The following is a 17,274-nucleotide window of genomic DNA, read 5'->3' as shown; positions in this document are numbered from 1 at the left end:
ATGTACTTAGATAATTTAACACAATCATGCTTTCCGCCCCGGGAAAATATTTAAAACAGTTCATTAAAAGGGGCTCGTGAAAACTCACCTTTTTGTGAGTCGGTGAGTAATATAAGGAACAGCTACGTGCCTGGATCTGTAATATAATATCTAGTCGTTACTATATAATTCCCATAACTTAAATACGTATCAATCGGTACATCTGGGAACATTGTTAACCCAGTACTGTACTCGATTCGGGGACAATGTTAACCCCGTGACACTTCTAAGGACTCAGATTGTGACATTGCTTAGAGTTTGACAGTCAATTTAGTTAAAGTGATGAAATTATAGCTCGGTTTGACACCCCGTTTGGCCGTGGGGCCCGTTTCCGTCATTTCGGTGCCGGAAACGGTAAAATCGGGGTAAAATTACCCAAATCATCCGAATTATTTTCGGATGATTTATTTTTACTTAATTTACTTAGATTTATGAAATAGTCCATTTTTAGAGTTTTCATGTACCAGTCAGCTCGCTTATGCGAACTTTGCCGGTTTACACGTTTTAAGCTTTAAAAACTTGTTTTTATGTTCTTTTTAGCACAAATAATCACCCGATTAGTCTCGGGTCTTGAAATTTTGCACAAAACTTAATTTGACAGTAAGGAATCTTGTAAAAATTTTCCAGATTTATTTTCTTATATTTACATTTATTTATCTATTTTTAAATCTTATTAAAACACTAAATATATCAAAAATACCAAAACACTTTAGAAAAATCCCAAATTTTTCTGGGATGATCCTTGTCATCCTCATAACTTTCTGAAATTTTTCCAGATTTATTTTCCTATATTTACATTTATTTATCTATTTTTAAATCTTATTAAAACACTAAATATATCAAAAATACCAAAACACTTTAGAAAAATCCCAAATTTTTCTGGGATGATCTCTATCATCCTCATAACTTCCTGGAATTTTTCCAGATTTATTTTCCTATATTTACATTTATTTATCTATTTTTAAATCTTATTAAAACACTAAATATATCAAAAATACCAAAACACTTTTGAAAAATCCCAAATTTTTCTGGGATGATCTCTATCATCGTCATAACTTCCTGGAATTTTTCCAGAATTTAAAACTTATTTTTCAAGCCATTTTCACCCAAAACCGAGCTAGAAAGCCCTAGAACCCGTTTCACCGAAAAGCCTACTTAGACTTTTCCAACTGAGCTCAAATTTTGTGGGTGACTTTTATATGTTATAAAAAGCTTATCTTAAATTTTCCGGAATTTTTCATCATGTTTTGCTATTTTTCACTATTTTTGGCCAAAACCGAGCATTAAATTCACCAAATATTCATCTTTTATCCAAAAATTACCAAAAATTCACAGATCTCATATTTTCATGTGTAGATCATCTCTGTGAAATTTCGTGACCCGACTCTAAGCACACGAAAATCTGTCCAAATTTCATATACACACGAAAACCGAACTATCTTGTGTTTTCTAGCTTTAGATCGCAAGGATCTCGGTTTCTAGCCTTTGCTAGCCGCTAGATACAACACTTACAAGCACAATAACACTATACCAAGCAAACTATACCAACAATCAAACCATTTCTTTCATAATGTCGGTTTTTATATAAAAACAAAGGTTTTAACCGTAGAAATCCATTCCCGACTCTTTTTACTCATTTCTTGGACCAAGATCCCTTGTATAACATGTATACATCTCTTGATTATGCAAGAGTCGGTTCCATCTCGGGTTTTCACCCGTCTTTCACATGAAAACTCATTTTCACAAGATTTTAACCGTAAAATTTCATTCTAAACTCTTTTAACTAATTACTTGGATCAAAATCCTTTGTATAACTTGTATACATCCTTTGATCACACGAGAATCGGTTTCATCTCGGGTTTTCACCCATTTTTCACATGAAACTTCCTTTTCTCAAGAATTATGAAATTAAAAACAAGATTTAAGCTTCAAAACAAGTGTTATACCTTCAAGTCTTTGGTAGAAATCAAGGAAACTTGGATGGATATTGAAAGAGTTGAGAGGTTTTGAGAGAATTGGTGTAAAAAAAAGAAAAAGGTAATGTGTAAAGTGTGTGTTGTGAGGCCGGCCATATGGTGGTGTGGGGGGGGGCCCACATCTCAATCCATGACCACACATTTGGATTACACAATCCGGATAATGTTGTGGATAATCTGGTTCAGTTCGTTTCTCGTTTAAACTCGTAATTCGGCTTAAAACGGGCCTAAAATGGTTGTTTTTCGGGTTAACATAAAATTTATATAAAACTGATTTAAAAACTTTAAAAACTTAACCCATGACCTTAAAACATCATTTTATTAATAATTACGCATCTTTTTCGCTTGATTGATCGTCTCTTGCTTGGTTTGGTGTTAAAGGTTTCGTTTAGCGTACCGACGTACCATTAAATCGAAATCCTTTTTCTGTGCTATAATTCACCTATCCCGAAGCATTAATACTTCGTAAACATCACTAAACACTATATACTTCGTCTATAATGTAATTCCCGGTTCGTTCGGGTTTCAATAATCGTTCATTGATTAATTGTAATTCCAATACGATTCACTATATATATGAGTATGATTCATATTGTGAATCATATATACTCGTATAAACGTACTATAACTCATATAATCAGTATTAAATAACACGTAAATAGTATATTCCGGCTAGGGTATACCTGAATTTGCCGGAATCGTTACACCATCTTTCTTCTGATCTACCTACAATCCCAAAAAGAAAGTTAACTCGCCCATGGCGCTCATCTCAAACCTTTTCTTCATGACTGCTTTAAACTCCTGACACATAGTAACTCTTGAGGCAGCAAAGATGATATCGTCCACATAAACCTGGACGAGTAGAAAATCACCCCCTTTCTGTTTGAGAAACAAGGTACTGTCGATCTTCCCTCTCTCAAACCCATTCTCTAGCAAGTAATCTGACAAAGTTGCATACCAGGAACGAGGTGCTTGATGTAGCCCATATAATGCTTTGCTCAGTTTGTACACATGATCAGGAAAATCTAGGTCAGGAAAACCCGGAGGTTGTTCTACATATACCACCTCATCTACTTTTCCGTTAAGAAATGCACTCTTCACATCCAACTGGAACACTTTCATCTCTTTGTGTGCAGCAAATACCAGAAATAGTCGAATTGCCTCCAGTCTGGCCACAGGAGCAAACACTTCGTTGTAATCGATTCCTTCCTGTTGATTAAACCATTTAATTACCAATCTTGCCTTGTTGCGAATGATTACCCCCCTTCTCATCTCTCTTACACTTGAATACCCACTTTGTACCGATAGCGTTCACTTCTTGTGGCTTTTAAACTAACTGTCGTACTTCCATCTTTTCAAACTGTGCCAGTTCTTCCTGCATGGCTTCAACCCACGAGCTATCCTTCAGTGCCATTTGATAATTCTTTGGTTCAATCTGACTGATGAAGCAGGTGTATAAGCATTCATTTATAATACCCATGTCTTTAATGCTTGCATACACACATGTGTGTTCATCCAAACTTCTTCTAGTACGTACACCATCAGAAGGTTTACCGATCACATTCTCCAAGGGATGATTCTTGTGAATTTTGGTGGTCTGTACCGGACCGACTTCCTGATCATTCTCAAGATTTGAAGAGAGTTCATCAGAGTGAGGCTGAGGTTTAGTGTGAAATGGATTGTAGAATTCATCTTCATTTGAGATAGCTGGAGTTTCAACTGCACTTGACGAGGTCGGTTGATTTTCATTATATTGCGGACGTTGTACAATGTCCTCTTCATCATACAGCATCTGTTAGGCTATTTTCTCATCAATGTCTGCAAAATCCAAGTAAGGCACATTAAAAGATTTGAATAGCTTATCATAGTCGAAAGCCTCTGCTGGTGCCATGCTAGGCCTTGGTGATTTGTAACTAGTAATGTCAATGTTACAGACCACCTCAACCTTGCTGTTTGATAGATTAAAGACTCTTCTGTTGGGTGTCCCAACAACATAGCCAACTAAAATATCTTCGTCAGCTTTCTCACCAAATTTAGAGTTAGTCTTTAATATCGAACTGGGGACCCGAAAGGTTCAAGACCTTTCAAATTTGGGTTTCTACCATGCATAAGTTCATAATAGGTTTTATTTAATCTTTTAACTGTTAAAACAAGATTAAGGATATAACAGGCTGTAGCGACAGCCTCAGCCCAGAACACCACGGGAAGTTTAGCATCTGCCAGCATGGTCCTAGCGCCTTCGATTAGTGTTCTATTCTTCCTTTCAGCTACTCCATTTTGTTGCGGAGTATATGGGGCGCTATACTGATGTTCTATCCCTTTCTGCAAGCAAAACATCTCCATATGATAGTTCTTGAACTCTGTACCATTATCACTCCTGATGTACTTAACCTTTCTCCCAACAATATTTTCAACCTTGGTAATCAAGTTAATTACCAACTGAACTGTCTCATCTTTTGCCTTCAGAAAATAGACCCAAGAGTATCGTGAGTAATCATCGATTACCACCAAACAGTATGAAGTTACTCCTAGACTTTTTACATTCACAGGACCAAAGAGATCCATGTGAAGCAGGTCCAAAGTGCTGACAATTGAGTTAACCTTCTTGGAGTGGTGAGGTTTTTTGTGTTGTTTTCCTTTCTTGCATGAAACACATTGGTCTTCAAAACTGAAATTCTTCAAGGGAACCCCAAGTACCAACCCATTCTTGACAATGTAATTCATCTTGCGAAGATGAATATGACCCATTCTTCTGTGCCACAATTCTGACCCAGATTCTGTTGCTTTTGACAAAAGACATGACTCTACTGTTTCCATCTCGGTTGATCTCATATCCATCACGTACGTGTTCTTTTCTCTTGGAGCTTTCATCACAACCCAGGTTATCTTGAAACCAGGATAAAGTATGAGTGCCTCATCTTTAGTAAAATGAACGGTGTATTCTTTGTCATAAATCTGAGAGACACTCAACAGGTTGTGTTTCAATTCTTCCACAAAATTCACTTTTTCCAACTTTATTCTTCCATTCGTCACAGTCCCAATACCAGTAATTCTTCCTCCACTTTCTCCTTCGAAACTAACCCTTCCTCCTTGAACAGACTTCCTGTCTCGTAACAGTTTCATGTTACCAGTCATGTGCAGGGAACATCCACTGTCAACAACCCACATATTGTTTACAGCCCTGTTCGACTATTCCTGCACAATTAAATAAATAGATTAAAATCTGGGGACCCAAGACCTTCTGGTCTTGGGTTGATTAAACCTGTTATCCGGCATCCAGTACCTTGGTTGCCCAAAGTTAGTTTGAGGAGAGTTTTTGTAAGATCTGAAAGAAAAATTTCTAGATGACTGGCTATGATGCCATCCAAACCTTAGTGAATTTCTAGCATTAATGGAATTATAATTTTTGGTTTGGTAATACACTAGAAAAAAACGGAACTGGTTTCTTTGAAATCTTGGATTAGTCCAATGGTTGAAATTTGATGTGTTAGCATTCTTACTAGTATCGTATTTAGTATTCGTTTTATTCTCAGTTTTAGTAGGCCTCATATTTCCAGATTTTCTTTGTTTCAGAGGACAATCAGTGACAAGGTGTCCTATCTTGTTGCATCTAAAACAACTTATGTTCGAATTATTCTCGTTGTTTTGAACCCTCGTCTCAAAAGTTGCTGCAGATGTCGAGGTTTCATTACTATCAATTTGTCTCACATATGGTGGGACAAACGGATTTAGGGAAGATTTCTTTTCATCAAACTTATAGTCCTCCTCTCGATTTAGTAACACAACCTCTTCTTTTATCTCACCCGATTCGGACGACTTGTCCGAATTAGATGAGACAGAACTTGAGACAGAACTTGCTTTACTCGTTTCACTCTCATTAACTTCAGTTTCTTTAGAAGAGACTTTTATTGGAACTGTCTGACTAATTTCAACTGTTGGGACTTATGTTTTAGACCGACGCATCGAATTTATATGTGGGTGAAAAATATATTATTTGGTTTCAACCATGGATGGATGGCTTGAAGACCAAGTCATGCTAGACTAGTATAAATAGATGTTTTTATTCATTTGTCAAGTATGAGTGAGTGTATTGTGTATGTGTGAGATTTTGGGTTCTATCCCTTTGAGAGAGTCTCCGCCTCCAGGATGAGCTCTCCTGGTGGTGGCTGATATTTCTTAATTGATTATTAGTATGAATGTATGTATGTATGAGTGGTTCTTCTTTATGAGAATCATTCGACTAATATTATCATACTGCCAGTTCTATCTTTTGTGTTTTGATTACAAATGTTCATCCTACTTTATTGATTGTTAATCAAATCAGGCTCTCTCCCAATACACCCCATCGGTCCAAACATCTTTCAAGAGTGAATAAGAGTTAGATTCGATCCTAACCCCGGATCCGAGCTCCCCGTTAATACCGATTATTCACGCTTCCGCACCAGGGCTCGGTTCTATCAATTGGTATTAGAGCAGTGTTACCAAATCGTTCAGACTAACCGCTGAATAGATTCATTTCGCTCTTGAATCCACCACGGACGTTAAACGATGAAGTTCGTTGAAATTATTTTTGGGGGTTTTGAAATTATTTGATGATTTGGAGAAAAGTATATGAATTGATGTTTGGGTTGATGACTCGTTTTGAGATCCAACATCAATTTCATGTTTATTTGGTCAGAACGGTCCAGATCTGATGTAACAGTGTTATTTGGCTCGTTTTGGGGCAACACTGTTCATTTGATGATTTCCATATATGAAAAGGTTGATTATGATATGAAGATAGGTTTCTTTGATTTCGAGATAGCATTGATATTGCTACAATGATTAATTTCAGTTTATGATACTTGTTTCCAGATCTGAAAATTAGGGTTTATGTGTGCTCGTTATTGTTTATGTTATTTGTGCTGCTCGAACTGTACATGATTTGGTAGACAAACATTGCCACTGGTACAAAATGGTATGGAGAATGTACAAGTCAGAAATGAACATGTACTAGAGGCAATATCAATATGGTTTGTTGCAGCAGATGCAAAGTGAATATTCAAGCAGGTTCTGCATGGGCAAATCAGTAACTGATTATGCAGAAATGAAGTTTTGGTGTCTCGAGCATACTATGATCATATAAGACTGAACTCGAGTATGGAAAATGACTAAGTGTTGCTTCGAGCACATGAGGTGTTTTGCCCAAGCACATCTTTGTTTGGCTCAAGCACATGTTATTTCGAGCACACCTTATAGCACATCAAATTCGAACACACTTTGTGAAACTCAGAGCATATCATTTGTCTTCTCAAGAAAACTATCTTCTTTAAGTCTCAAACACACTTTGTTATTTATTCGAGTAGACTCTTTTTCGAGCATACTTTGTTTTGTCTTGAACAATTATGCTTGTGAAGAGAAAACTCAAGTTTGTGTCGAGCACACCCTTGCTCCCGAGCATACTTTTGCTTCCGAGCATGTTTGGTGGAAAATGAAAAAGCACTAAGTAATCCGAGCACACTTTTGTTTCCAAGCACTAAGTAATCCGAACACACTTTTGCTTCCGGGCACACTTTGTGTTAGTTGAAAATTGAAAAAATCACAAGTGTTTTGCTGTCCGGGTACACTTTGTGCTAGGAAAGTGATCCCAAGCACACTGTGTGCTAGGAAACAGAGTTTGTGAACATTTCAAAGTTTTGAAGAAACTTTTGAGATTTTTGGTACCGTTGACCGTTTGACCAAGCTGTTGTCTACGGAAGATATATACCAGGGGTATTTTGGTAATTTTTCTCCAATCATCGACAAGCTTATGGAATTCAAACCTCATCAAATTTCATGACTTCATCAAGAGCTTTACAAGAACAAGTGTTGACCAAGCTTAAGGATTTAATCACATTAAGTGTCAACCAACTTTTGAATATGTTTATCTGAGATTTTTACAATCTTGATAAGGATGATGTAACGCCCTGGAATTTGACTGGTAGACAAAAATCAAGGAATCATCGGAAACTATACACTTTGGGGTTCTGGACGATAAGTTCGGAACCCATATCATTGGAGAAATCTGCTTTTATCATTTGAAATGTTTATTTTATAAAACGACATTTACGCCTGGAAAATGTTAATTTTTATGCTTTTGAAAAATAAAATGTTCTTATTTAAAAAAAAAAAAAAAAAAAGATTTTAAATAATTATTCGGAAAATGGTTTATAAAAGTTTTGCTGAAAAAGTTTTAGTTTGTTTAAAAACTTATGAACTCGACTAGTCTTGACCCGTCGGTAGCCTAAACCCGAACCCGAGTCACCCGAGTATTTAAGCGGAAAATCAAGTATTCTTACACCATCTCTTTCATTTCCACCAACACTTCCCACCCAAACACTCCCACTTCTAGAGAGAGAGTAGTGAGAGAAAGTCATCCAATCTAAGATTCGAGTCCACCAATCTGTTTATCGTTGTTGTCGGTAAGATCTTCTTGAAAATCATACGTTTTTACAACCAAAACCCGCCCCGAATCGAGCAAAAACTCCGACTTTTGTGTCAAGTGTGTTCTTGGTCAAAAACCGTCATTTTTGGTGTCAAAATGCAAGCTTTTGTGTTTAAAAGTACTAGGAATCGATACCCCTTTCAATCCCGAGCATTTCCATGTCAAAAACTTCGATTTTGGGTCAAAAATCTGGAAAATCTGGAAAACCCGTGGGTATCTCCGTCGCCCAGCTTGAAGGAGTCGAATCAGACTCATTCGATCGAACCAGTCGATCGAATCAGTCCAGTCGATCGAACCAGTCGATCGAATCAGTTCATTCGATCGAATGTGTCGATCGAACCAGTCCAGTCGACCGAATAGGAAAGCAACCGAATGGTCTCCAACTCATTCGACCGAATGAGCTTCGTATTCGATCGAACGTCTGTCTATTCGATCGAATGAGTGTCTATTCGATCGAATGTGTTTCTATTCGATCGAATGTGTGTCTATTCGATCGAATGTGTTTCGATTCGATCGAATGTGTTCCTATTCGATCGAATCAGGTCAGAACCAAGCTGTTTCGTCTTTAAAACCTAGTTTTTGCTCGAGATCGTGTAAGGCTTACACTCTTAGACTTAAACTGCGTTGTTAACTTATTATGTCCTTGTCTAGACTTAGAGGATCGACGTTTGACAGCACCCGACCGCCCTAGCAACCACACCTAGTCAACAAGGTGAGTTCATAGCCCCCATTTTTCTTTTAAAGCCTTTCAAATCATTGGGGGTGAAAACATGGTAAATGTACACGTTTTGACAAAACACATTTATTCAAACATTACTTATCATAAACACTTGACAAATCTTTTGCAAACAATGAACATTGGGAAAACAAGTAATCATGGCAGGTTACGCGTACCTTAATTTTCTCGGAAGTTGTGTATGCATAATCAAATATTCAGGAGTAAATATGGGAATCACTCAGCGTTTAGGGAACATTGGACGTTTGGAAATCAAAGTCATGTACCCGTTATACTTTATCATGAAAACACATTATTCATTGGTCAGTCTTGTGATCGTGTGAACAGTGGCAATATAGGTCACAATAGTGCATAGGTTTGATCTCCAAGTGGTCGATTGGTAGACAGGCCGTCACTAGATGTGGGATTCTAAAGTGATCGATTTAGAATACACGTGACCTATGGGGTTCTTAAGTGTTCGATTAAGAATCCGAAGGATCTCTTAAGTGTTCGATTAAGGATCCGAAGGATCTCCTAAGTGATCGATTAGGAATCCAAGAGATACTAAAGTACGCTTTAGAATTCTCTCATGGTACCCAAAGTGATCGATTTGGGTTACCATCAAGGAAATCAAGTAGCATAGTGTGGTCTTGTGTGGGGTCGATGTCAGGTCTTGTGTGATCATTATGCATCATTATCATTTTTCATCATGGCATGGTTACATATGATTCTTGGGTATCTTATACATATATCCTTGATACCGTTCCTCCTGCATGCATGGAAACAATAATTGGAATCTTTATACGAAACTCTTGCAGATTCAGTTGAGATGATAAGCATACCAAGCATAGTAGGATAAGTTGTAGGAGTGGTGGGTTAGCCGATGGTACACCCTATATATAAACCCCTACAACTTAGCCTAGTATGCTTGTGTAGGGCTTATCACTACAGTATTAGTTAACCTATGAATTCACTCATCTACTTTTTGTAGTTGACGTTTTATTACATGTTTTCAGGAAATGAAGCAGGAAGTAGCTAATAGCTGATAGAGGCCTTAGAGAGATGAAGGCTAGGCTAGGAGTTGTTTGGAAACTTGATATTTTGTATTAAAACAATTTGTTTCATGTTACCTGGATGATGTAATATTTGACAGTTTGGTTATGTTTATGCATTTAGACTTTTATACTATTGTGCTCAATCAATCACGACCTAGTCGCCACGCCTCGGTTTTCCGCCATTACGACCGGGGTGTGACAGATTGGTATCAGAGCCAATGGTTATAGGGAATTAGGAAACCGACCTAGACTATAACCTAGGACCCTTAACTCTAGATAATTCATGCATCACTATCACACGCCCACACTTATGTGCTTGCTATGTGCTTATGTGCTGCATCTTTAATTGTGTCTATCGTAGCGATGTATTCTTTGGCTATTCCTTATCCTGTTATTCTTATTCCCGGTATCATTCTTGCGCGTTCTTTTTCTTTTTCTGAATGCCTCCTCGTCGCTCGTCCGTTAATGCTGACCCTGCTGACCTCGCTGCCATCATAGCGCAGCAAATTGCAGCAGTTCTTCCGGGTCTGGTTAACAACCTAAGGCAAGAAGGAACCTCGGGTGCGCCACAAGCCCCAGAACCGAATCCTACTCTTCAGGCCGACAGGCTCTATAAGGCTTTTACTAACACTGGGCCTACGAGCTTTAATGGATCCGAGGGAGCTGCTGGTCTTCTCCAGTGGTTCGAGAAAGTCGAAGCTTCATTCAACATGTGCTCTTGCCCGGATGAACTCAGGGTCAAATTCGCGGCGAGTATGTTCCACAAACGGGCTCTCACGTGGTGGAATATCGAGATTAGAACCAGGGGGCGAGACGCGGTCTTAGCCTTGCCCTGGGCCGAGTTTGTTGAGCTAGTCACGCAGGAGTTCGTTCCGAGAACCGAACTCCAGAAATTGGAGGCTGAGTTTAGGGCGCACACGATGAAGGGCGCCGATCACATGAAGTACACGGAGAGATTTCATGAACTCTCCCTATTGGTGCCCCACATGGTTACCCCAGCTTCACGCGCTGTCGAGCAATACATCAGCGGTCTTCCGGACTCTATGAGGGGCATTGCGGTTGCAGTTGACCCCACTACACTTAAGGCAGTGATCGATCTCACTGCCCGTTTGACCAGGGAACAGCTCAGGTCCGGTGTTTTGCATCAGGATAAGGGCAAATCTTCCGATGGGAAAGCGAAAAAGGGGAACAATAGGAAGCGGAAAGCGACCTACTTAACTGCGATCACTGGTGCTACGCCTATCAACTCCATGGCCCCCGTTTCAGCCGCAACAGTTCAGGGAAGACCGAGAAAGGAATATACTGGGCCGCATCCCAAGTGCAACTTATGTTCTTATCATCACCCAACAAGTGAGTTGTGCCGCAAGTGCACAAATTGTGGACGATTCGGACACCTGGTGGAGCGCTGCAGGAGTCCTGGCAACCAACTGGCTGTGGGGAATGCTAACCCTCAGCCTAACCCTGCTCGAGGCTGCTTCGAGTGTGGCGCGATGGACCATTACAGAAATCGATGCCCTCGCGTCACCAACGTTCCTCCGGCTCGCGGGAGGGCCTTCACCATTGGAGCTGCCGAAGCACGCCAAAACCCCGATGTTATTACTGGTACGTTTACTCTTAACAACAATTGGGTGTCTGTCCTATTTGATACAGGAGCTGATAGGAGTTTTGTCTCTTGCGAATTGGTTCCTTTGCTGAAATTAAAAATTTCCGAGTTGGAACCTGCCTTGGTTGTTGAACTTGCTAGTGGAGAGTCCACACAAGTGAGGTCTGTCATTCGATATTGCACCCTTACTCTTGTCACCACATCGTTCAGTATTGACCTTATACCTTTTCGTCTTGGAAGCTTCGATCTAGTTGTGGGAATGGACTGGCTGTCTAGCAATCGCGCGGAAGTAATCTGCGCCGAGAAACTTATTCGTATCCCTCTGTCTTCTGGTGAAATTCTAACCATTCAAGGGGATAGGTCGGGTGGATGCCTAAGAATCGTTTCTTGCTTAAAAGCCAGTCGGTACCTTCGAAAGAAGTATCCCGCATTTCTAGCCCGTGTTACTCTCAAGGAATCCAAAGTCAAGAGACTGCAGGACTTCCCTGTCGTGCGTGAATTTTCTGATGTTTTTCCCGATGAGCTGCCTGGACTTCCTCCTAGCAGGCAGGTGGAATTTCGTATCGATCTTATTCCTGGTGCTCTCCCTGTTGCTAAGTCTCCTTATCGTCTAGCTCCGCTGGAACTTCAAGAATTATCGAATCAGCTTCAAGAACTTCTTGGCAAGGGATTCATTCGCCCTAGCTCGTCTCCATGGGGAGCCCCAGTACTCTTCGTCAAAAAGAAGGATGGGACTTTCCGTATGTGCTTTGACTATCGGGAGCTTAATAAACTGACCATCAAAAACCGGTACCCGTTACCGAGAATTGATGATCTCTTTGATCAGCTTCAGGGTGCTACGTTTTTCTCTAAGATCGATCTGCGTTCTGGTTACCATCAATTGCGTGTTCTGGAAGAGGATATCCCGAAAACTGCGTTCCGAACTCGTTACGGTCATTACGAGTTCATGGTTATGCCTTTTGGAATGACCAATGCCCCCGCCATTTTCATGGATCTGATGAATCGCGTTTGCCGTCCATATCTCGACCAGTTTGTCATTGTTTTCATAGACGATATTCTCATTTATTCTCGTTCGAGGACCGATCATGAGCTTCATCTCAGGCTTATTTTGGAGCTTCTCAGGAAGGAACAACTATATGCCAAGTTCTCCAAGTGCGAATTTTGGCTAAAGGAAGTTCAATTCTTGGGACATGTTATCAATGTCGACGGCATACACGTCGACCCTGCCAAGGTAGAAGCCATCAGAAATTGGGTAGCGCCTAAAACACCTACCGAAATCCGTTCATTTCTTGGATTGGCTGGTTACTACCGCCGATTTATCTCAAACTTCTCCAGGATTGCCTTGCCTTTGACCACTCTGACTCAGAAGGGAGAACCCTTCGTGTGGGGACGAGATCAAGAGGAAGCCTTCCAAACTCTGAAGAATAAACTTTGCCGTGCACCGATTCTATCGCTTCCGGAAGGTGACGATGACTTTACCGTTTATTGCGATGCTTCAAATCAAGGCCTCGGTTGCGTTTTAATGCAACGAGGGAAGGTCATCGCTTACGCTTCTCGACAACTCAAGGTGCACGAAAAGAACTACGCCACGCATGACCTCGAGTTGGGTGCTGTGGTGTTTGCCTTAAAAATCTGGAGACACTACCTGTACGGCACGAAGTGTGTCATCTATACCGACCACAAGAGCTTACAGCACATCCTCCATCAGAAAGAGTTGAACATGAGGCAGCGACGCTGGGTCGAACTTCTCAGCGATTACGATTGTGAAATCCGCTACCACCCGGGAAAGGCTAATGTGGTGGCTGACGCATTGAGTCGTAAAGAAAGGACCCAGCTGCACTCTATTCGAATTCAATCCAATCTTCCCTCCTTAATTCGCGAAGCTCAGAATCAGGCGCTTGTGAATGGAGATCTCAAGGGCGTTTTGTCGTGTGGAGCCGAACAGAAATTCGAAACCAAGTTGGACGGCATCCTCTATTTTCTTGATCGAACATGGATCCCAAACTCTGAGCCTCTTCGAACGCTTATTCTAAGTGAAGCCCACAAGTCCAGATACTCGATTCATCCCGGCAGCAGCAAAATGTATCAAGATCTTAAACCTCATTATTGGTGGCCCGGGATGAAGAAAGACATCGCTTTATACGTGATGAGATGTTTGACTTGTTCGCGAGTCAAGACAGAGCATCGAAGGCCGTCTGGGCTGCTTCAGCAACCTATTATTCCTCAGTGGAAGTGGGAAGAGTTAGCTATGGATTTCATCACCAAGCTACCGCGGACGCCTAGCGGTCATGACTCAATTTGGGTTATTGTGGACATTCTAACTAAATCCGCTCACTTTATCCCGGTTCGTGAGGACTACACTACGGAAAAGTTGGCGCGGATATACATTCGTGAGATCGTTTCCCGTCATGGTGTGCCTAAGGGCATTACGTCTGATCGCGACAGCAGTTTTTCTTCCAGGTTCTGGAAATCTTTGCAAAAGGCCTTTGGGACAAGTGTGAAGCTTAGCTCTTCCTATCATCCAGAAACTGATGGGCAGAGCGAGAGGACCATACAAACCCTAGAGGACATGTTGAGAGCTTGTATCCTTGAATTCGGTAATAGTTGGGAAGCTCATCTGCCGCTGGCAGAATTTTCTTACAACAATAGTTACCACTCTTCTATTAAATGCGCGCCGTTTGAAGCTCTTTACGGTCGCAAGTGTCGCTCACCCTTGTGTTGGTCCGAGACCGGGGATTCACAGATCATCGGCCCGGAACTAATACAGGAAACAACCGATCAAATCGCTATCATTCAACAGCGACTCAAAGACGCCCGTTGTCGGCATAAGTACTACGCAGACAAACGACGCAAGCCACTCGAGTTTCAAGTTGGTGACCGTGTTCTGCTGAAAGTTTCCCCCTGGAAGGGCGTAGTCCGTTTCGGGAAGAAGGGAAAGTTCGCTCCTAGGTATGTTGGACCATTCAAAATCCTTGAAAGGATCGGACCAGTTGCCTATCGTCTTGAGCTGCCGCCGGAACTCGGTAGAGTTCACAATGTTTTTCATGTTTCGCAGTTAAAGAAGTGTCTTGTTGACGAGGCCCTTCTCATTCCCGTCGACGAGGTTCGAATTAACGACAATCTGCTTTTTGTTGAAGAACCCGTCGAAATCTTGGATCGCGAGGTCAAGAAGACCAAGCGTAGCCGCATACCGCTTGTGAATGTTCGATGGAATAACAAACGCGGACCCGAGTTTACATGGGAACGCGAAGATCAAATGAAGGAGAAATACCCTCATCTGTTCTCTTAGTCTCTATTCTTGTAATCTATTGTCTAGAAGTCAATATAACATTTGCAGCATGTATCAAATAATTGTGTTATTCAATGAATATCGTGTTGCCTTATTATGCTTATAAGTATTCTTTTATTTGCATCCACAAATTTGGCTACTCAGGGCTCATGCTGGGAGCACAAGTCATATCTACTCAATCATATGAATTTTGGGGAAATTTATACATTATTTAAGCCAAAAATTTGTCATTCATTCTTGCATTCATGGAGCATGGTTGTGTGTATGTGTGTGGTGTCGTGTCAAATTTTCTAGCCGCACACAATAGAGCTTATACATTGATACAAGGTGAGCTCGTAATTATAGTCCGGAATATAATTACATCAAGGTCACAGGTGTATACGTGTATAAGCAATATGCTATTGTGTAACTAGAAGTCGTGAACTCAAGGTTCGTGTAGAGAAATATTCGACAAAGGTTGAAGAAGTGGTGGGTTAGCCGCTGGTACACCCTATATATAAACCTCTTCGGCACGAGTTGAATATGTCTGAAGCGAAACCTGGAATTAGGGACTTATAGTTAGCGTGGCAGCTGTGAGACATTGAATTCAAGAATTACCGAGGGTAATATTCGCGGAAGATTGAAGGAGTGGTGGGTTAGCCGCTGGTACACCCTATATATAAACCCCTTCAATCCGAAATGAATATGTCTGATGTAAAGCTTGAGGATGATGCCTTGTAGTGGGAAAATAGTGTGTCGTCCTGTGTGTCATTGATCTAATAGGAGTCGAAGGAAACACCCAAGTAAGGTTGAAGGAGTGGTGGGTTAGCCGCTGGTACACCCTATATATAAGCCCCTTCGGCTTGATTTGGGTGGTGCCTGAGACGAATATTAGAAGTGGTGGCGCATAGTGGTCATCATGGGATCATGTAATCTTAATCATCGATGCATCAAGTATACTAAAAAGCTAAATTTCGGGACGAAATTCCCCTAAGTTGGGGAGGATGTAACGCCCTGGAATTTGACTGGTAGACAAAAATCAAGGAATCATCGGAAACTATACACTTTGGGGTTCTGGACGATAAGTTCGGAACCCATATCATTGGAGAAATCTGCTTTTATCATTTGAAATGTTTATTTTATAAAACGACATTTACGCCTGGAAAATGTTAATTTTTATGCTTTTGAAAAATAAAATGTTCTTATTTAAAAAAAAAAAAAAAAAAAGATTTTAAATAATTATTCGGAAAATGGTTTATAAAAGTTTTGCTGAAAAAGTTTTAGTTTGTTTAAAAACTTATGAACTCGACTAGTCTTGACCCGTCGGTAGCCTAAACCCGAACCCGAGTCACCCGAGTATTTAAGCGGAAAATCAAGTATTCTTACACCATCTCTTTCATTTCCACCAACACTTCCCACCCAAACACTCCCACTTCTAGAGAGAGAGTAGTGAGAGAAAGTCATCCAATCTAAGATTCGAGTCCACCAATCTGTTTATCGTTGTTGTCGGTAAGATCTTCTTGAAAATCATACGTTTTTACAACCAAAACCCGCCCCGAATCGAGCAAAAACTCCGACTTTTGTGTCAAGTGTGTTCTTGGTCAAAAACCGTCATTTTTGGTGTCAAAATGCAAGCTTTTGTGTTTAAAAGTACTAGGAATCGATACCCCTTTCAATCCCGAGCATTTCCATGTCAAAAACTTCGATTTTGGGTCAAAAATCTGGAAAATCTGGAAAACCCGTGGGTATCTCCGTCGCCCAGCTTGAAGGAGTCGAATCAGACTCATTCGATCGAACCAGTCGATCGAATCAGTCCAGTCGATCGAACCAGTCGATCGAATCAGTTCATTCGATCGAATGTGTCGATCGAACCAGTCCAGTCGACCGAATAGGAAAGCAACCGAATGGTCTCCAACTCATTCGACCGAATGAGCTTCGTATTCGATCGAACGTCTGTCTATTCGATCGAATGAGTGTCTATTCGATCGAATGTGTTTCTATTCGATCGAATGTGTGTCTATTCGATCGAATGTGTTTCGATTCGATCGAATGTGTTCCTATTCGATCGAATCAGGTCAGAACCAAGCTGTTTCGTCTTTAAAACCTAGTTTTTGCTCGAGATCGTGTAAGGCTTACACTCTTAGACTTAAACTGC

Source organism: Bidens hawaiensis, unplaced genomic scaffold, assembly GCF_021521415.1.
Source record: "Bidens hawaiensis isolate Kalapana, Puna unplaced genomic scaffold, B.hawaiensis_p1.1 tig00018037_1, whole genome shotgun sequence".
Classification (NCBI taxonomy): Eukaryota; Viridiplantae; Streptophyta; class Magnoliopsida; order Asterales; family Asteraceae; genus Bidens; species Bidens hawaiensis.
Note: the sequence above shows the minus strand (reverse complement) of the source record.